At 33.7% G+C, this 23,044-nt stretch overlaps 1 pseudogene; it reads left to right on the plus strand.

Annotated features, from left to right (window-relative positions):
* The first annotated feature begins 5,169 nt into the window (after positions 1 to 5,169).
* LOC138385698 (oxysterol-binding protein-related protein 9-like) overlaps positions 5,170 to 23,044 on the plus strand; it is a 78,957-nt pseudogene continuing 61,082 nt past the window's right edge.

Consider the following 23,044-nt stretch of genomic DNA (forward strand, 5'->3'; position numbering starts at 1 on the left):
TCATTGTGTTCTCTAGGTAGTCCACATTTAATCAAATCCTCTGAAAGCAGCATATTTAAACCATATCAGGTTAACTTGTGAAAGAATTGCCTTTATTGAACTGTACTCTTGTTTTGTGGCTCTGATTGACCTTCATTTTAAGGTTATAAAGACCCTGTATCTAAATCAGGCAAATTTTCCATGTCAGTTTGCACATACTAACAATGCACAGGCAGTTCTAGGAGTGTATTGGGTCTAGGGGTCTAAAGAAAATGGAAGTACCAGTTATTGATATTAAAGTACGGTTGATCCTTGAATAATGTGTAGGTTGGGGCACAGACCTGTATACAATCAAAAATCCTCATATAACTTTTGACTTCTGAAAAGCTTAAGTACTGATAGCCTACTATTGACCAGAAGCTTTATCATTAACAGTAAATTAACACATATTTTGTATATTATATTTATTATGGATGATATTCTTACAATAAAGTAATCTTAAGAAAAGAAAATGTTGCTACAGAAAACATAGGGACGAGAAAAGATATTTACTCTTCATTAAGTAGAAGTGATATCCATCCTCCTTTTCATGTTGAGTAGGCTGAGGAGGAGGAGGGCTTGGTTTTGCTGTTTCAGGGCTAGCAGAGGTGGAAGAACCTGCACAGTTCAAACCTGCATTGTTCAAGGGTCAACTGCATGTTTGAGGTTTGGCAAATACCTATTTTGCATAGAAAGTCTTCTGAACATAAAAGAAGGGGTTTAGGTGGAAAGCAAATGTTAATATAAACAAATGGGATTCTTGCTAGTTAAGAACTTGTAATATAAGCAAGGAAATACAATGCATGATAAACACGTTTACAAGAAGTATCAAGACATGTTTAATAAAAGGGCCTGCAAAGCTTCCTGCTGTCTTTCCTTCTTCATGATTATCGAGGTTTTATATGAAGTGCCTTAGAAGTAATGATATCATTTTTTATATTTTCAACCTAATAATGTCATGAATTACTCCTTCATTGCTTGTTCTATTTCATATTGGTGATCTTGTTTTTATTTAATACTGGGATTCAGAAGTGATTCACAGAAGGCTAAAAGGAATATGTGCATGGTATTTATTAACAATTCAGTGTTCAGCATTGCTATAGTTTGTCCTCTCAAACCTCATGTTGAAATTTGATCCCAGTGTTGGAGGTGAGGGCCTATGCATTTGGGTTGCTGTTGCTAATTTTGTAGTTTTTAAAATAAGAGCAGGTAGCCAGATGATGAAATTGATACTATGTCACAAATATTTTTTATCATTCACTTCATCTTTAAGCATGACCTAATAGAGTGACATATATTGAACTTAGAATAGTAAATACTACCAATTAATCTGCTTATTCTCACTAAAGAAACTTGGCTTGTATTATGCAAAATGCACAATTATGTTACTGAGAAATAAAAAATTTCCAAAAATCATAGAAAAGTCATCAAATTATGTATAGTTAACACAGTTCAGACAGCTCTAAGTATTTTGTATATTGGCGTATGACAAGATATGAACAAGGGACTTTGACATGGCAGCATCTGAACATGACATCTGAACATGACAATTGTGATAGATTCCATTTTTATCATTTAAATTTTACAGAAAAAAACTGAGAAAGAGGGAGGTAAAGTAATTTATTCAGTCCCACACTATTAGTTAGAAGTGGTGGGTTATAACCTAGTACTAGGCACGAAACCTGGACTATCTGAATCTAGGGTGCCTGCATTTAACTACAACATCACTTGGCCATTTGACACTTTTACTGGAAGCTTATTCTGTAAATATAAATATTTTACATTAAGCAAATCCTTTCCCCCCTTTTGAGGATTATTTCAATTTCTATTTCACGTATTTCAGTTCAAGCCCACCTGCAGCAGTATGGTGACATTGTGTTCTGTGCATAGGGATTTGCTTTTTTGCTTTTTTGTAATTAATCATTCAATAATGAGGTATAAACACACATGCGCATTGTCCTATGTCAACTAGTTTATCTTTAACCCATAATTCATAATTTGTTCAGGCTTCTGTGATAATAATTCATTGAAATCATAGTAATTATGCATTTATCTTTATGAAATAGCTGCTGCCATCCATTAGTTCTTAAGGGGCCAAATTTCAGAGATTTGTACAGAAGACGAACTCTATTATTTGTGAATGTACATTGTTTATTTCTGAGTAGTTTTTGGTAAATATTTCTACTTCTATTTTTCACTGACGCTTTTGAATTTTTCCTTAGAAGGAAGTTTTAACTATGTAGAATAATGCTTACCTTCAAATAAATTCTACTAAGGAGATATCGTTACCATTCAAAATACATACATTCTCAAATAGTAGAAAACTCTGAACACAATGCTAACAAGAAATTCTTACATTCTTACCTCTTTCAACATTGTTTTTCCTTATTCAGTTCTGTCATTAACTTTTCATTAAGTGCCATGAAGAAACGTGGGTTAAAGCAGACATACTTCATTATAGAAAGTAAAAAGTATGCAAAAGGTAACAAAAGCAAAGAATCATCATCAATATAAGATGAAATAACGGGATCCTTGTAAATACCAAGAGTAACTGAGAATTTAAATTGTGCAAACGTTTTCTTTCAATTTCTTATGTTTCTGGGAAAATAAAGACTGCCACTTTTGCCCTGGTATATTTCCCCAGGACTTTTATGGGTCTGTTGATGGCATTCATAATTAGGCTGTTAAAGAGTATAAGACATTTGCTCATGACCTTTCTACAGTGAATTAAAAGGAAATGGTGGGTTTCTGTTGACTCTACCAATCCTTGTTCCTCTGAAATTCATAGAATCTTTATCAGAACCCTCTGGAGTTGCAATCTAACTGTAACAGCAGGACATAAATATATTCAGTGTTTCAATGTCCAAAATTACTGAAAAGAATTGTTACTCACTACACACACGTACACACACGTACATAGATATACACAAACACACATGCACACACACACATACACTCAGGCTGCTATAACAAACAAAAATATTGTAGGTTATGGCTTAAACAACAAATATTTATTTTTCACAGTTCCACAGAGGATGGGAAGTCCAAGATTAAGGTGGGCAGCCAATTTGTTGACTGGTAGGGCCAGCTTCCTGGTTTAGAAAAGGTCTTCTCCTCACTGTGTCCCCACATGACAGAGTGGCAAGGAGCTTTCTGGGGTCTCTTTTATATGGGTCCTATTCCCATTCATGAAGGCTTCACCCTCCTGACCTAATTATATTCCAAAGGCCCTACCCTCCATAACCATCACCTTGGGGGTTAGGATTTCCACATATGAACTTGGGGGGACACAAATATTCAGTACATAACAATGGTAGTCACAGAAGCACTTTTTTCCTATTGTAGAGAGTTTTGCTTATTTTCAAAACTAATTCAGTAATATTATATTATTTATTTCAATCTCTAATGATATTAATAGGTATGTGGTTTCTATCATTTTATTTGGATAATTTTCAAATTTATTTTTTTTAATTTTCTCTTTCATAAATTTTTTAAAAATTTCTCTTTTAAAACTTGACATGGAACAAAATGTATACCTGAAGATTAATCATATATCAGTGGAGACAAAAGTATTGTGCTAAATTCTATTATAGAGAGCAAATAGCTGGTTTCCAGTGTCCATACACTTAGTGATTCTATTTCTGATCATTTTTGTTTTTAATTTTTCATTAAATTTTGGCTTCTGTAATAAAATATCAATTACAAAATCATCTGGTTTTGTTAGCTTTTATTCTTTACAGATGAAGGGTAAAAAATAGATTGTCCTTCCAATTTTTCTAAGTGCTGAAAATCTGTGTTGAGAAGAATTCCGAGGCTATTTTGAAATGTCATGCTGGAAAACATGCCATGATATAAAAAATTAACAAAGGAGTGCAGAATGAAAGCAAATGCCTGGTATTTTTCAATCTTGTAATAAGGCATTGTTCTCTCTTAGAACACTTACCTTATATATCTCACTTTTTGACTCTTCTCATGTAGTAACCTGATCTAAAAAGTTGGAAGCCTTATGGATATGTATTGTTCTAAGAATTCTTAAATTCTAACAGAGTCAATGCTCATAACAACAATGCTTACAATATGATGTAAATACTGTTATTTCATGTATCTTACAAATGAGGAAACTGGAGCAGAGAGTAATAAAGGAACTTGCTATGTAGGCATACATAGTGTCCATCAGCTAGCTTTACCTCTGGGCAAATGGCCCGTAGTGGGGACTGAGCCACCATTTGCCCTGGAATACCAGCCCCCGCCCCTTGGGCACTGCAGTATAGCTGCCTTACAGCTGCAAGCCCTGAGCTGATGGCCACTCCCACCACTACCAATTGCAAATGAAACATGACAGCATAGATGTGAGATGTAAGATCTCACGAGTCTGTGAAATGGAACAAAGGATGCAACCTAGAAGCGTGGGGAAGTTAATTCCAGCGAGGATAAACTTTGATCAATAGGAAAAAAAGAAGACAGAAAGGAGTCAGGCAGCGCTTCATGGTACAGTTCGTCTGTGTGAAGAAATCTCATGTCTGAGAGGATCGTCTGCTGAGGGAGTATTTCTCATCCTGGTTCTGTGAACCAGTCAACAAGCCCAGTAGCATCTTATTCTCCTTTGTTCCACCTTTCTTTTCTTCCCTTCTCTTTTTCCTCAATCTCTCTGTTCTGGGTGTAGATGTCCCAATAAAGCACCAGTGTTTTCATCTTTGTCTCAAGTTCTGTTGAATAGTAAACAAATATGTCTGCCTATGGTCAGCGTACCTACTGAGCCAGATTTAAACCCAGATGTTTGACTATATAACTTATACTACTTGCTACTGATGCTAGTATAAAATCACAATGCTTTGTTACAAATGTAAAAACAAGCTATTTGTGCTGAATTTGCAAACTCATTTTAACAATCAGAATGTTTTCACTGGAGACCTACAGGAGACTTCAGGGTTTTATTCCTGACCCAAGATTTCCTCAAGACGGATAGTTTTTCCATCACTCTCTTCTGCCATCTGCAGCATGGGCCCTTATCCTTGGGCGTGCTCCCTTCATGGTTTCAAGATAACTATAGCAGCTCCAGAACACAAATTCACAGGCAAAATTAACCTTTCGTACTTTTTTGAAACTGAAAAATCCATTTCATAGAAGACTTCTTACCGGACTCCCCCTAATATGCGATTGGTCAGAATTGCCTCTCATGCTCATGCCTACGGAGGGATACCTACTGATACCTACGGAGGGATATGGGTGATTTCAGAACACCCTCATATATTCTCTGCTAATTGCGACTGGGAGGATCTTCTGCTAAGTCATGGCTGTGCAGAAGACTTCAGATATATAAATAAAACTGAAGTTCTCTTAAAAAGGAAGTCATCTCAAGAATGGAAGTTATGTACAGCAGAGCAGGAGCAAAGACAGCCTGAGGACCTACAACTATGTAAACTACCAAACCAGCCCTGTACTTCTCGTCAAAGAATTATGGTATGTGTAAGAATAAACTGCCGAGTGCTCAATCATTATATTCCTTGATTATTCACAACCTTAATCAGTACATAACTGATAATATAGCATAAGAAATTTATACATAGTTTATACTAAACTAACATACTGTGTTAGTTTACCTGAAAGGTCACAACAATTTACAATAAAGTTTTATAAAAGCAAGATGCAGTTCTTAGTAATCTTAAATCATTACAAGAATGAAAATGTTTGAAAAGGCAGAGTACCAATTATTCTCAATTAATAAGAACTTTTCACTGTGGTGTAGAATTGGGAATTTTCAGTTTTGATAACTACTGAAATGAATATTAATTAAGATTTCCTCTAGGGTAATATAGTTCTAAAATACACTGAACCATTTCAACATACATATTTATGACTAATTTAAATATTCACTTTTCTGTGCCTTTCACTGCTGATGATTTATAATTTCAGATTAGTTTATCAAGTTATTTTTCAATATGTAAACCCCACTATATAAAAGCCTCACCCCAATTTATTGAATGAAACCAAACTTATTTTTTGTACTTATCTTTGATACAACATATTTTTACACTCTAAAATTGCCAAAAATAAATCCTCATCATAGCTATTACAAGGGTAGGCAGCAATTTTTTGTCATTTTAATGAAATTATCACTGTTTTCTCTTAGAGTGATGAAAGAGAAGTTAGTCAATAAACTGGATGTGATGAAACTTAAATTTTGTTACTTTTATTCTTTTCAAATGAGTTCTATATTCAGATAGTAAAGCTGGACTTAATATTTTTAATATTATAATTGATATTTTTTGTACTTAGTAGTAATATTTTTAGTGAATATACTATCACTATTAATATTTTCTTTGCTTAAAAACAGCATCTTTCATTGGTATATAAGGATAATGTATCACTGAATATCCACTATCCTGATGTGTAGCTGTGACATGATGCACACTATTAATATTAGAAGGACCTTTGAAAAAATGAAGAAATAATTAATAATTCATACTTGCCTATTACCTGTAATAAAGTAATGAGAAGTGGAAGGTTTATATATCTCTCAAGCCTGATAAGGGCGAAGTCATCTTGGTTCATATTCCCTAAGGTCAAAGATTCACAACACTTGCAAATAACATTAATTCTTTAACAAGTGAAGAGTAACATATAAGCTTTAAAGTAAAAACTCATTACAAACCTTCAGTGAAAAATCTATTAATAAAATACAAACATACTTCTAATTATCTTTGCCAACTAGCAAATGCTTTTCCTAGAGGTCATCTTATAAAATATTAAATAATGAGTAATGTAATATAATGTACTAAATTCCATGAATAACTCTTCTAATAAGTATATCTTTAAAATATGGGAAAATTTTTAATGCTTAAAATTGCATCCTTCAATTGCAAAAAAAAATCAAAGATTCTAGAGAGCAATAACAAAATATAAATGAGAAACCTTGTGTGGTAAAGTAGTTCCAAAGTCAGCTTTCAACATGAAGATAGATTTCAAAATTTAATGAAACGAACTTGACCTTAATTTTAATGATCGCACAGGGATGAAAGGAGAAAATAAAGCATAGTGCCCACCCAATATAGAAAGCATAATATTATAATATACATAAAGCTAAGATCCCCAGATATTATACGTCACTGCAAGATTGAACAAGAAATAAACTTGCAAAGCAGAAATTAGCAGTCAATGCAACTTCCTATTTTGACCTAGACATAGGGTAAATGCAGAAAACAAAAAAGAAATCTTGATTGAAAATACAGACCCCCAGGGCGGCAGTTATTTGGAGTCATGGCGTAAATAAAAAGTATTTATATGATTCTAAAACACATGGGTAATTTCATTTAAAATAATCTTCTGTTGATCTTGATTCCATACAACCAATCAAAGACCATAGAATCAATTACAGAAGGAAAACAATTTAACATCAACCTTAAATAATCATTATAGATATTATAGATAAAGTTCAAAGAGACTTTGTGGCCAAAATTCATACAACGCTCAATTAAGCAAGAAATAGTGAAAGTGAGTTAACAGAAAGAATAGACGTTAGAAATAGACATGAATAGTTTAGATGTTGATGAGAAACAATATTAGTTAGGTATATTTAAAATATTTTTAAGAAGCATAAAAGAATATTGAAAGTATGATAAATCATCAGGAAAATATAAAAATAGTTTTATAAAATGTGTAGCTTTATAAAAGAGCCAAATAAACCTTATATTCATGGAAAAACATAACAACCAGATTAAAGATCTAGTGGATTAAACAGCACATTAGATACAACTGAAGAAAAAGAGAAAAAGTAGTTAACTGGAATATATACCTAATTAAACTATTGAAAATGGAATCAAGAAAGTTAAATAAGTGTAAAAAATGTGAAAAGGCAGTTCAGCAACATGTAGGGTAGGCTAAGGTGACATATCTATCTGATCAGAGTTCCCAAAGGACCTAGAGGATAAGAAACAAAAACCAATGTTCACAGAAAAGATAATAAAAACTTTTCAGAATTGTTAAAACTAACTCACTAGCCCACAAATTTCAGATTCAGAAAATCCAGTGATTCTCAAGATGGGCAAAAAAAATAAATATTTACCTCAATACATCTCGAAAACCAAACTCAAAAGAAAAATCTTTTTTAAAAAGCAGGGGCAGGAGTGTGGGTGGTGGTGGGGTCCATTACACACTTTGAGATCTAGTCATTAGACCAATGCCATACAGTGAACCTAACAAAATTTGTCTTTGGATCCTGTAGTTGGGCAAGTCTTTGTTGGCCTAGTATATTTTGTATACCATTCTCATAGTGGGTGAATTTTCCCTATTTCTTTAATATTTTCTCAATGTGGAAGCCAGAAATGCATTACCATTGATTATAAATAAACAAATATAATATAGGTGCTGCTAGTCATATGCATTCCTGCAAGACTTTCATTTATAAAGAGAAATGTGTAAACAAATAACTGTGCATTTCATTTTTTGCTGATGTGACGGTAGAGGAGTTCTCTCACTTTTAGGGGCAGGAATTGGTGACTTACTGGAACCTGGTGCCCAGAATCAACCATTCAAACTGCTGTGATTGTTTCTCCTTGGAGTTTTGCCTTTATTCTTAGATTCAGCTCCTCCAATCCAGACTCTAGTCCAACAGACGAGTCTGTGATTCAGCAACAATCATGTAATAAATAAAATGTGTAGCTAAACCTGCAAGAGTAGGTTTTAATGTTTTCTTCTAAGAATATTGCTTATTGAAGAAATTGAAATTTATTGTGGTTTCAGCTTTCGGACCCTCAGGGAATGAGAATCAATGATATGTTACCTGGCTCCACTGTATTTGAAAAGCATCAAATATCCAGCTAGTATTAGAGTAAGGGACTCTAACAACCCATGGCATACATTAGCTAAATGATCTGTAATGAAGTGTAAATTGAGAGTAAGTTTTTGGAATACCTAACTGGCTGTAGCCAAAAAAAAAAAAAAAAAAAAAGTTCAAGAAGAATAAAAAGAACTGGCTAATTGGTTTCTCTGTATGTATTAGAGAATTTACAGAATGAGAATGGCGTTTTAGTTAAAGTCTTAAGTTTTCAGCACAAAGAATGCTATAAGAAATAGATACTTTCAATGATTGTGCTAAAATTATTTTTAAACACCCATCATTTCTTCTAGTTATAGGACGAAAATAGCCAAAAACCTCAAAGAAATATCAAACTAAAAATAGGTTTGATCCATAGCTCGCTGAGTTTCTTATGTGATAGGACACCATTATGTAAACCATGGGACTCTGGGAATTGGAAATGGAACATATAGCAGAATTTCTAAGACTGAATTGATGGATATCTTAGACATCTAAATCCCACTGAGCTTCATTTCCATCATAAGCAGCCCTTCCTACCCTGTCTCACAAGTTTCACAAGTTGTGTTTTTTTTTTTTTTTTCTTTTTTCCCCTTCCTTGCTGTACTGGAAAACCTTAAAGGGATCTTGCCACGAAAAAATTAATTCTATTCATGTCCCATACCCATTGCCAGTCACTGGCCATAAATATAACTAGAGTTAGATTCTAACATTTTTTCCATGTGAAATACAAGATTTCAGCCCTGACAGAAAAAGGTTCATCTTCCAACAAATTGAATAATTTTGCTATTTCACATAAACCAAAATTCTGAAAATAAGTGTGGATAATGACAGTGTTAGAACAAAAAGGGAGAAATATCATTTTAGATGAGATTAAATTATTCATGTGAATGAAATTATCAGAAATTCTGGATGCATTATGACAGATTGAAAAATATGAGTAGTTCTAATTATTTTCTGGTAGACTGACTGGAACCTGGTTTTAACAGCAGCTTACATTGAGAGGCCAAAAATTTTTTGTTCTAATGTGGAGACAGTAATCCAAGAGTGACACAAATGTTAAAGTGGAATTACCACAAGTGATCTGTTTACCCAACCCTCAATAATGCCCTTCAAGGAGACCCAAAAGCCATTCCCTCATCATGACCTAGATCATTCTTATGGTATTTTACTGAGGTGAGTGCCAGCAATACTAAAAAATATTGCTAGTGGTTCTTTTGTAAGATCCATGATGGTGGTGATAATGTCATTAGAATGGATTAATAGATTTTAAATAAAATGGTGTTATGACCTGAATTGTGTTTCCTTCCAAATCCATATGTTGAGGGCCTAATGACCTGTACCTTAAAATATGACTATATTTGAATGCAAGGTATTTAAAGAGGTAATTGGGTAAAATAATATCATAGGAGTTTTTCTTAATCCAATATGACTGGTGTTTAATAAGAGGAGGAGATTAGAATACAGACACACACAGACTGATGATGGATGACCATGTGGGGACACAAAAAGAAGATGGACATCTACACGCCAAGGAGAGAAACCTCAGAAGAAACCAAACCTGAACCAAACACACTGAACTTGGACTTCTAGCCTTTAGGACTGTGAGATGGTAAATTTCTATTGTGTAAATTATCCAATTTGTGGCATTTTGTTACATTAGACCTAGCAAATTGATACAGATGGTTGCATGGATACTGGTGGGCAGAAACCAATCAGCTTCACTTATTTAATAGAAATAAGGGAATGTTTATTGTAATATTCAGCAGGGAGAGATGACAATCGAGCATCTTGACTACCTCATACTTGATGGTAGCTCAAAGTATTCTAGGGTCCTTAGGCCCTAAGTATATTAGATTCCACTAAGACTAAGATATTACTTGATAATAAAATATTATATCTGCAGAAGAAACACCTGATCTCAGCCTTAAAGTTTAATTTCAGTATCCTCATATAATTCTTTAGCTTGTGTTGTCATATCACAGAGCCAAATCCCCTTGATTAAAAGTTAGGATGGGAAATTTGATAAAATACTCTGTGATAATAACCTAAGACTGTGTTCAACAATCATATTTATTAATTTAGCCCCTTTCAGTCATCACAATGAACACTCAGTGGACTAATAAAAGGGCAGCCATGGTGACAGATTTGCAGATTACAGATGGGATCAATTATATGGGCTTCCTTTCACCAAAGTTGGCCTTGCTCTTGCCAATGCTAAGTGCCCAATCTGCCAAAAAGTTCAACTCCAACACCCTACATGTTACAATATACATGGATGACCAGCCAATCACCCAGTGTCCAGGTGGCAGGTTGAAACATTGTAATATCCCTTGAATCATTAAGGGTCAGCAAGTTTATGGCATTAAAATAATATTCTGAGGTTTAGTTGACTTCATTGATTAGATATCTCTGGCAGGAAAATTATCTGTGGAGTTACTGAATACCTTAGTATCCATCACTCCTACACAACATTGCTTCTGACCATGTACAACAAAAAGATTCAGGCCATTGACTGAGCCTGCTGAGGTCTTTGATATTAGCACCTAATTCATCTACCAGAGGAATAGAACCTCTTAGAGCCTTTACTAAGTTTCAGTCTAAGGTGCCAGTTTGCAAGGAAGGCTTGTTATCTTAATGAATATATTATATGCTTTGAACCGGAAACCAGTACACTGTGATGGTTCACTAAGTAGCCAGAATATACAGGTTAAGAAAGGAAGAATATGGATTTGGGGGTGGCATTTTTTCATGATAAGTTTAATATCACATTTGCACATTTATTTGCTTCTTATTTCCATGACTTCATGACCTCTAGTTTTGATGGTTTCAAGAAGGCGGTCTGCAATCTATGGCCTGTGAGCCAAACCTGGTCTACCACCTTTTTTTTTTTAACTTTTATTGGAACACAGCCGAAACTGTTTATATGTTGTCTATGGCTGCTTTCATGCAATAACAAGAACTGAGTAGTTGTAAAAGAAATCATATGGCCTGGAAAGCATACAATATTTACTATCTGGCCATTTACATAAATAGTTTGCCTACTCTTGGTTTAAATTTTATACTATCTAAGATGGAAATGCATCGAATGTGGTCACCAGAGAATGCAACAATGGCTTCATTGAAATAAAAGCTAAGACATCACCTTCTAATTTGGGGTTCTTGATGCCACTATTTGAACTGACAAAATGGAGGCTTTTATTGTTTAATTAAGCAATTATATTGATTATAAAGCCAAATAAGTTTGCTGCTACCTAGTGAAAAAAAGAGAGAGTATACTTGGAAGTGAATAATAAAAATGATTTGACGACTTAATAAACTCTATGGGTAGCACCAGCAGGAACTCAGATAGTTCAGAAATAAAAGTATGGATCAACTCATCTGATAATACACTTAAATCAACTTAGGTGCTAACTTAAAGCTTTGAGATGTGCACAGGATAACGGAGGAAGAAGACATCAAATACCAATCATAGCTAAGTGACCAATTGTAAAGCTAAGTACCGAATTATCTACTCATATACTTCATTCACAACAACATATATTTATACATGTGTCTGAAGTAATTTTCCTGCTCCTTAAGTGATTTCTTCACCTACTTTATATACTTATTTTTATGGTGTTAAGTTTTAAAATTTGTGTGTAGACTTAAATGCACATATAGTAATGACATTCATCTGCTGTTGGGCAGATGGGAGGGGAAGAGGGGATGGGTATATAAACACCTAATGGGTGCAGTGCGCATCGTCTGGGGGATGGACATGCTTGAAGCTCTGACTCGGGTGGGGGAAAGGCAATATAGGTAACCTAAACATTTGTATCCCCATAATATGCTGAAATAAAAAAAAATTAAAAAAACTTTGTGTGTAGAATAACATAATGATAAAATGGGAATAAAACAAAAGGAAAATGGATAGCGCTCAGAAATTATGAGAAATGAATTAGTAAATGATGTGACTTTGGGTTACTTCACTTTTAGGAAGTGAGTGATAAAAGACCCTTGCATTAATGTTATCCTTCATATTTTATCTTCTGTAGATGGCACCGATATAGTAAAATGTGACCAGAACACTCTGTTTAAGTCATGTTCAATACAGTGGCCTGGAAAGTCAGCATATATTTTATTTTTATTTTTAAACTGATATTTATAATATGTAAGGGAGAAACACCTTTTTTGTTACTGCTCTGATTATTATTATTGTTTAGAAATCGAATTATGGAGAAAGGTATACAGTAATATTGGAGAGCTAAGAAATGGACTCTAGTGTATATTTATTATAAATAGAGTCCCCTTACATCTCCTTAACCCTTTAATATGAGGTATCTCCCTGCCCTGATTACAAGCTAGGATTATTCTTTTACAGCATTATTTGCAGGTAGGACACAGGCAGGTAATTTAGGCCACTCAATCAGATACACCAAAATAGAGTTTGATTCAGAAAAAGAGGAAAGTAAAAAAGCTGAAGTCATTTGGTATTCATGACCTGACTGAGTGATAGAGGCATCAATGACTCAAGTTTTGTGCTGAGCTCTAGAGGCAGTGGGATACAGGCAGCTTTAGGGCAAGTTTGGGCAATGTTCTCAAAGACTCACAGAGAGTGTCTCCGTGAGTCTTGAAGTTACACGATTTTTTTTTTTTTCCAAAATCCTTCTTTTTCCTGAACCAGACAGGGTGCTGTTTGTTTCTAGCATGTAGGAGTCTTGGATGACAGAACACTTTCTCATTGTAGATTAGTGAGGTGGGCAGTAGTGAACTGAACAGCATAATTACAAAGTAACAAATTGCTTCAAACATGATTTCTATTATACATGTAATTAATTATATTGACACTATTTGTGAATACTTTTTATATACTTGAAAAGAGAGAATGAGAAAATTTTTGATCCATCTCAGTAGAAATATATTCTTTTATCAATCATTAAATATCTTATCCACTTATTTAATATAAATATCACCATTTCTGGTACATTATTTTACTCATATTCAAAATATGGCTTGAATAATTCAACTTTCAAACAGTCACAATCAACAGAGCAACAAGTATTCAAGCCATATTTCTAATGGCTGAAAAATTCATAGAAATAAATAGCTTGTTATCAAATTTATCCCATTGGCAAAATTCACTCCAAGTCACATACACATTTTATTTTACCTTATGACAACTTGTCATTTTTAAGTTAAATTTTCCTATTTACACTTTTTACATTTTTTAATAAGAAAATATTTGGTAAAATATTAACAGCCATCTTGTGTATAGTGTTTCATTTATATTTTATTTTATGTGTATAAATCTAGCATTCCAATATTCTGTACTTATTCTGAGTGGATTATTACTTTTTGTTCTAGTTTATTGAATACACTTCCAAAATTGTAAACACAGATACATAATATTTGTGGCAGTTTTCCAAATTAATGAACTAATTAACACACCATATGTGACAGTCTACCAATATATGCATCAATGAAATAGCATCTGTGGGGAGTGTGTGTGTGTGTGCGCGCGCGTGCTTGTGGTGCGGAGATAGAATGATAGGGAAAATACAATAAAATGATCAATCTTTTTTGTTATATTTAAAATTTTATGATATGTATAAGACTATATAATGAAGAGACAGCATGTATTAAAGTTTTCACTATATCTTTGGTATCTTTAATATAATTTAATGCTTCTATAAATTCTAATGTAATGTAAATTAGCATATTCTATATTTCACACAACTGTGGTGCAATTCATAAGCTTTTATAATTAAATGTTTCAATAATAAGATATTAAACTAAAGGTATAATCCAGTTAGCCTTTAGAGCAGGAAAATCTGTGTTAATTTTTTTAAAAGAATATTTTTTCCTATGTTCTTTTTTAGAATTATGGAAATATAATTTTGTTAACATTTTAAAAATATCAGTTTAATTTTTTAAAATTTCAATGTAATTACTATCTTTTTAATGACACCAGGACTGGGAGCTATCAGCCTCAAACCCTTTTGGGACAAAGCAGTTTTCACATAAATAAATCCACTGAGGGGTTGTAGTTTTCTTTTAATGAATATAGGCATTCTGATGATAAAACTTATCTCATCAACCATCTATTGTGTATATTTCTACAGTTATCCAATAGCCAGTATCTTATAGAAAATACAAATTCATAATGAGAACAAGAACCATAAATTTTTAATAAAAAATAAACGGTGACTCTCCTACTTGTATGCTAATGGAATGAAAAAAAATAAACAAAGTTGAAATGCTAAAAGATGATATAAAAGCCCTTAAAATCTACTGCTCAGCTTGACAATAAAACCAAAGATCAAGAAGGTAAGACATGCAAAGTGCTATTTCCCAAACATATGCCTCCCCATCAATATCTCACATTGAGGCTGGGTGGGGTGGCTCATGCCTATAATCCTAGCACTCTGAGAGGCCAAGGTGGGAGTATTGCTGAGCTCAGGAGTTCAAGACCAGCCTGAGCAAGAGCAAGACACCGTCTCTAATAAAAAAATAGAAAAATTAGCTGGGTGCCATGGCATGCATGTGTAGTCCCAGCTACTCTGGAGGCTGAGGCAGGAGGATCACTTGAGCCCAGGAGTTTGAGGTTGCAGTGAGCTATGATGACACCACTGCCCTCTACCCATGGTGACAGGCCAGAATCTATCCAGAAAATATAAAAAATAAAAATAAAAACCAAAAATCTCCTCACATTGTATGTATGCAATTTCTAGAAAAAAACAACAACAATAACAACAAATAAACAAAAACTTGACAGGAAGTAGAGAGTAATGAGAAGTGTCACAATGCCCTTTCTAAGGTGTGGTGCAAACCCAATCTTTCAAGCATATTATTTGTTTTTTATTTCTATACATTCAAGTGATACAAGGGCACATAATCTTGAAAATGTAGAGGAAATGAACAAATTCCTGGAAACATACAACCTCCCAACACTCCGTCAGTAAGAAATAGAGCTCCTAAACAGACCAATAATGAGTAAAAGGTTGAAGTAGGCCGGGCGCGGTGGCTCACGCCTGTAATCCTAGCACTCTGGGAGGCTGAGGCGGGTGGATTGCTCAAGGTCAGGAGTTCGAGACCAGCCTGAGCGAGACCCCGTCTCTACTAAAAATAGAAAGACATTATATGGACAACTAAAAAAATCTATATAGAAAAAATTAGCCGGGCATAGTGGCGCATGCCTGTAGTCCCAGCTACTCGGGAGGCTGAGGCAGTAGGATCGCTTAAGCCGAGGAGTCTGAGGTTGCTGTGAGCTAAGCTGACGCCACGGCACTCACTCTAGCCTGGGCAACAAAGTGAGACTCTGTCTCAACAAAAAAAAAAAAAAAAAAAAAAAAAAGGTTGAAGTAGTAATAAAAAATATTCCAACACAAAAAGCCCAGATCAGATGGATTCACAGCCAAATTCTACCAGACTGACAAAGAAGAGCTGATACCCACACTGCAGAAATTATTTCATAACATTGAGAAGGAAGGAATCCTCCCAAACTCATTCTATGAAGCCAGTATCACCTTGATACCAAAGGCAAAAAAGGACACATCAAAAAAAGAAAGCTACAGACCAATATGCCTTATGAACATACATACTAAAATCCCCAATAAAATACTAACAAACCAAAGGCAACACTAAAATAGTCTACCATAACCAAGTGGGCTTCATCCCAGGGATGCAAGGATGGTTCAACATATGTAAATCAATAAATGAGATTCACCACATAAAAAGAAGCAAAAACAAAGACCATATGATCATCTCCACAGATGCAGAAAAAGCATTCAACAAAACTCAGCATGCTTTTATGATTAAAAACCCTCAACAAACTAGGTGTGCAAATAACATATCTCAAGATTATGAAAGCCATATATGACAAAGCCACAGCCAACATCATGCTGAGTGTGGAAAAGTTGAAAGCATTCTCACTAATATCAATATTTTGGATTACTTATCTTACATTTCATGGAATTCATTTTGATTGGTATTGTTGCTAGACATTTTTTTGTGGGCCTTAGGTGATGTTATATTTCCTTGTTTTTTCATTTCTCCTTTATCCTTCCATTAATATTTGCTCATTTTGTGTACCAGGACTTGGATGCCAACTCAGCAATGTTTGGGCCCCAGAGGTGGCAGCAGTGGGCTTAATTTTCCTGTTTTTAGGCCCCAGAGCAGCTTATGCTGGCAGTGGTATAATTGGGTTCTAGAGGGCCAATTCTTGGGTCTCCATTGGCTTGCTTAGAAGCTAGTAGTGGAAGCAGTTGGCCAGGTGTATGTTAGGGTTCTCAGCCCCTGGGGCAGCTGATGTGATGTGGGTCATGGCAGTAGTGGTGGTAGATCAACTCACTGAGTCCCAAATAGTCTGTGTTGGAGTCGCTGACATCTGCAATATGTTGGGAAGCCTAGCCTGCAGTTGCAAAGCTGCCCATAGGAGGGTGGTGGGTATGGTTCTAAGTTTACTTAGGAGATCTTGATCTTTTCTGTACTTCCCCAGCCAGGTGGTGGCTGCAGCCCAAATGGAGAGTGTAGCCCAGTGTTAAACTCTAAAAATGGCACTGGCTCTGGACCTGTAAGCAGAGAGGGCAAGGCCCTGCTTAGGCAAGCAGCATGGGCAAGAAGCTGTGAGGAGTGTGGTCCACTTTCATCTTGGTTTCACAGCAGACTATTTCAGGGCAGTGGGTATTGCCCTAGGTGTGCCTAGGAGAACCTGGTTTCCTTGTGTCTCCTTGGCCAGGTGGTAGCTGCAGTCACATAAGCCCAAACTTAGTCTGATGGCAGGACACAGCCCAACCTTAAACTCTCAAAATGGCACCTTAGCCTTGGGACCAGAGAGGGTAGGGCCCCTTCCAGGCAAGCAGCATGGGCAAAAAGCTGCGGGTAGTATGGTTCATTCATGTCTCAGTCTTACAGCAGCCTGCAGCATGGTGGTGGTGACCTTCTCGATGGTGCATGGAAATCCCCAATCTCCTCTCCTTCTCTTAAAGGCAGTTCAATGGCAGCATCCACTTTTGTAGGCACCTAATATTTCCCTCACTAATAGTTTAAAATATATATTTAAACAAGGAACAGTTTACTCTTTCAAGCTTGTAAATAAATTGAGGAAAATTAGCATAAACAGTATGAGAAAATACAAGAAATCAGGAGCACTAGGTTGGAGACAATATTGTTATCTATTCATTAGTTTTAGCATGGCAAATTTGTAACTGAGGCAAATTAGAGTGCAATAGGTATGATGAGTTTTCTGGGCTGTTGTGAAGTGTTGATCACTCCTTTTACTACTAAGAGGCACAGGGTAAATTTTTGGGAGTGATGGTAATTCTACCATGATTACTTTGGTCATTATATGATTATAGGTTTATTACACCTTACAGAACTATATGACAAAAGTATAAATTTTACTACATGTAAATTGTCTCTTAAGTTTTTAAAAGACTCTGGGCTATTAAAAGACAAGAGTGACATGACTTTCTTCTGTAGAAATCAACTACATGAAATTCTAAAATATAATAGACTTATTAGTGAAATCAATGGCCCAGAATTACTAAAGTAATGATTCTATTCAAGACCATCTTCAAATTGTCTGTTCGATTCTGTTAAATCTTAGCTTTATTTTCCCTGTGTCGTGCTGGCATCCACTGTTCTGGTTAATATTTGTATTTTGTATCAAAATGTTACTTCTCAATTCTTCAATTGCCTCAATTGACTTTTCATTACTCAGAGGTTATCAATAGCATACTACTCTATTTTTACTATTTTCCTTTCATATTGGTGATCTATACAAAATTATTCTAAATAAGTGAGCTCTCCTAATTCCTTCTAGAACATGACCCTTGTAAAATGACAACTTGTCAAAAAAACACAATGGATTTGATAGCCTCCAGTGCTTCAGCAAAGATAAAATGTGAGCTGAATATTTTGGGCATTTCTACACTATTCTCTATTCTTCAGCTGTCCTTGTGTCACTGGTTATTTTCTTTTTTAAAAAAATCACACACAAGATAACTATAAATCTCCCACAGCAACTGGGTTAATAAGGCTCTTTGCTCACTAGTCTCTGGAGTGTTTCATGTAAACTTTAGCCAAATAATTGTACACTGATCAGGAACTTAAAAGTGGAGTAGTAGTGAATCCAAGAACGGATAAAATGGAAATGTTATCATGCTCAATATTTTTCTACTAATCAGGTATTTATATCCCCAACATACCACAAAGATGGCCCATAGAACATGGAATATGCCACTGTAGAGATATGAATAAATTGCACTATGAGTTGATCTCTTTTATCTGTTTTTAACCACATCTGAACATTATTTTATGATTTTAACTCTTCTTAAATAATATTTATGCTCATCTATTCATTCCTGATATACAAACATAATTGCTGTGATTTTAGTAAACAAAGAAATGTGTGTGCTTTTTAAATTTTGGCTCAATATTATCAAGATAGGACAGAGGGCTTGCAGCAAACAACAGGACATATTTCTATCATCTTAAAACATCATTTAGAAAAGAGAATGCAGAGGTTTTTTTTTTTAATGAAGTCACTTTTTTTAGGGCAATAGTACTCTTGTGGTCTTATTGCCTAAGATATGTAATTTTAGGTTATTTATTATGTACTGTTGCTCATTGTATGAAAATGAAGCTGAAATATTTCCTTTATTACCCACATAATAAGTTACCAAAGAGGATATTATATTTAAAGTGGTTCCTTTTCTAAATCTTCCCAACTAATAGAACTTATATCCTCTAAATTCAATTCTATTATGTGATTATACATTTAATAAAATGTATGTAAATAAATAAAATATGTAAATATAGTAATGCATGACAATATATATAAATATGTATTATGTAATGGGATTTTAGCAAACATATTCCAAACTTTTGAATTCATATATTATACTTATATTCAAAGTGGTATATTTTATTTCCAGTTATTAGATATACATATATTAATTTTAATTACTTTAATTTGTGTAACACTAAATCATTTAAAGTGAAATATTAAAAATTAAATAGCAAGTTTTAAGAATCTATCACTTGCTTCTTTTTTCTTCTTCTGCCTTTAGCATAACATCTAAATGTACATGAATAATGTCTACTTCAAATTAGACACCTTAGGATGCATAGACTTATTTCAAAGCTGGGATCACTGTCAAGTCACTTGTATAAAATTTGGGGCTTCCACGTGAGCTTTCATGTGTTCTTTCCAACTTGTTAAGTGGTGGACATTTTCTTTATCAAAGACTACCCTGGCCATATCCATGTGATCATGAGCTGCAAAGATGCTACCCCTGAAGACACCTTACACCAAGAAATTTGGAATTGTATGGAAATACACATGTACACATATACACACATACTCATACACAAATTCTTGTTGAAACAAAAAAAGTCATGTGGCAAGAAATCACTTCCAATACAATTTCATGATATAATTGAAAACAACTTCTTTTCCCTAAAGGAACTGATTTTCATGTAGTGAAATAATGAAGCATTACACTCACCTTGGTAAGATTCAAGGTGATCTTTTCTAACCAATTCCTGCTGAAAGCAATGAATATAAATAGCGCAGCAAAAGAAAACAACAAAAATGTATAACTTCTTTAACGTGCCTTTAGCAAAAACACATTTAAATCACAGGTTGAGTTTTAGTATATAAAACAGGAGAATGGTACAACCAATATACAGAAATAATTAATTAAAGCAATTTAATTGTTATTTGATTGTATATCTTCACCAGATTTTTGGATAAGATCACTTTTCTAGTTAGATGTTACCTGCCAGGAAATTGTCAAAGACAGGGCAAACAATAATTGAATTCTATGAATTAATATATAAGTTTGAAAAGTTCTTCAGTGGAAAAAATGACTTGTGTTGGTTTTTCTCCTTATAAATTTATTATTTATGAAATATCACTAAATGTACAGATGTTAAAGAGATATTTTACGTGTCTAAAAAATAATTCCCCTGCATGCCCAATCTCCCTCCAAATTTTAAGAATTTACAGCTACTTAATCAATGACTTTTTTTACACTGTCAGGAAAGACAATGGTTCCAAATATTAGTTACAATGGAACTGGAAGTATAGCTCCTACCAGTGTAGTTACTACACAGTTTAAGTATTATAGTCATAATTTGTCACTAAGAGAAATATGTTCTAAGAGGTATCATAAAGTGGATTTGTAAGCATTAAGTTGAAAATGAAAATAATCTTTGAAGTTTTTATTTCTTAGTGTGACATTTTATAAATTTAGGTATTTTTTCATTTTAAACATATATAAATACTTTTCCCAGATTAAAATGATATAAATTGTTCTCTCTTTTTATTTATTTATTTATTTATTTATTTCAGGATATTATGAGGGTACAAAAGTTTTGGTTACATTTTATGTCTTTGCCTCACCCAAGTGAGATTTAGAGGCTTGCCCTTCCCCTCTACAATGCTCACCGTGTCCATTAGTTGTGAGTTTACCCTCTTCAACTCCCTAATCCCTGGAGAATATTACTACCGTGTGAGCGACACTATGCTATTGCCGTACATGCTGCATTGCTTCCTTCCCTGTATCCTTTTTAAAGCTAAGCAAACATGGTGATCGGTAAATCCTAAAAAAATAAATAAATAAAAATAAATAAATAAATAAAATGATATAAATTTATATTTACCGTTCTTCAAAATTTTTCAATATGTTTAGGTTTATAGCAAATAAATCACATGAAAAATTACCTAAGCAACTCGGAGGGGGGGAGGGGGGCATGGGCAATATACATAACCTAAACTTTTGTACCCTCATAATATGCTGAAATAAAAAAATAACATATATTAATAATATATCTGAGGGTGAATATATTATCATTAGTAGTAATTAAATTTTAAAATAATGATTAAAAGAAGATTTAAAACAAATATTCGTGGAAACAATAAATTATGAAAAGCCATTAAAAATAAATAAAAAATAAAACAAAACTACTTGTCCACTCAAATAACTTGGGTAGTTCAATATTTCAATGAATATTTTATGATTTTTTTATTTATTGCTTTAATTTCCCACTCCAATTTACACTGTTAAGTACAAAAAATGATGAAACTATAAGACTGTATGGTGAAATTATGAAAGAGGTGTATAATAGTTATTTTAACCTGAAATTTACCCTGTATTATTTTTTCAATCCTTTAAAATGTATTGAGACTTATTTTATGACCTAGTATGTAGTCTTTTTTTGCAAATCTTGATTAATATTCCAAATGTTTGGTTGTAGTGTTCTGTTAATATCAATTAGGTCAAGTTTCTGGATAGAGTTGTTAGATATGCCATATTCTCACTGATTTTTATTTGTCTGCTGGTTATAGCAATTATTGAAGGAGAGATGTTAAACTCTTCAATAGGATAATGTGTATTTCCAAAAAGTGTTATGAATTTCAGAAATCTTATATTCATATCTACTTCTATGTCTGTCTATTTATGCACGTTTGTTTATCACATAAACATATACTGCTTTTCAGAAAGCCATAAGTTTTGAGAGAATTGAAAATGACCACAGACATATCTAACTTAATTTCTCCCATTTTTCATATGAGGCTTGGATATGGAGAATATAACATTATTCCCCCAATTAAACAGATAATTTGAAAATAAAACCAAGTTTCTCTGAATTAGTTTCTTTTTGCAGTCCTTTGGATAAACCATTTATATTTTATGTATTGTGTATGTGTTCATATTTCTGTATAGCTCAAAATGTATGTTCATATGTAATTTACATTTCAATAATTTATTTATCAGTATTTAAATATAGTCACAGATACATCTGTATATATCTATCTGTGTTCATATTTATATATCATCCACTTTTATATGTACTTAATGTCTATGAGTATATGTGTGTGTGTGTAGCTTGTCTAAAAGGATGCCTATCATATTCTTTATAATAGAGAAGAAAGTATGCTAGAGTTGAAATAATGAAACATAAGGTCTCTTTTTAAGTTAATGTTTCAATATAGCACAAATCTTGCACTTTCTGGATTTCAGAGCTTCATCTGTGTTATGAAATATTTGAAGTGGGAAACTGTATCAACTGTAAAATTTGTAGCTTAGGAATGTTTACTGTGGATTAAGTTTTGTTCTAAGCACATTATATGAATCAAAACTTTTATTCTTCACCTAATATTTATATAGTGACCATGATTGTCATTTTCATTTTACAAATGAGGGAAATATTCTCAGGAAGTCT

Source organism: Eulemur rufifrons, chromosome 7 (assembly GCF_041146395.1).
Source record: "Eulemur rufifrons isolate Redbay chromosome 7, OSU_ERuf_1, whole genome shotgun sequence".
NCBI classification, from domain to species: domain Eukaryota; kingdom Metazoa; phylum Chordata; class Mammalia; order Primates; family Lemuridae; genus Eulemur; species Eulemur rufifrons.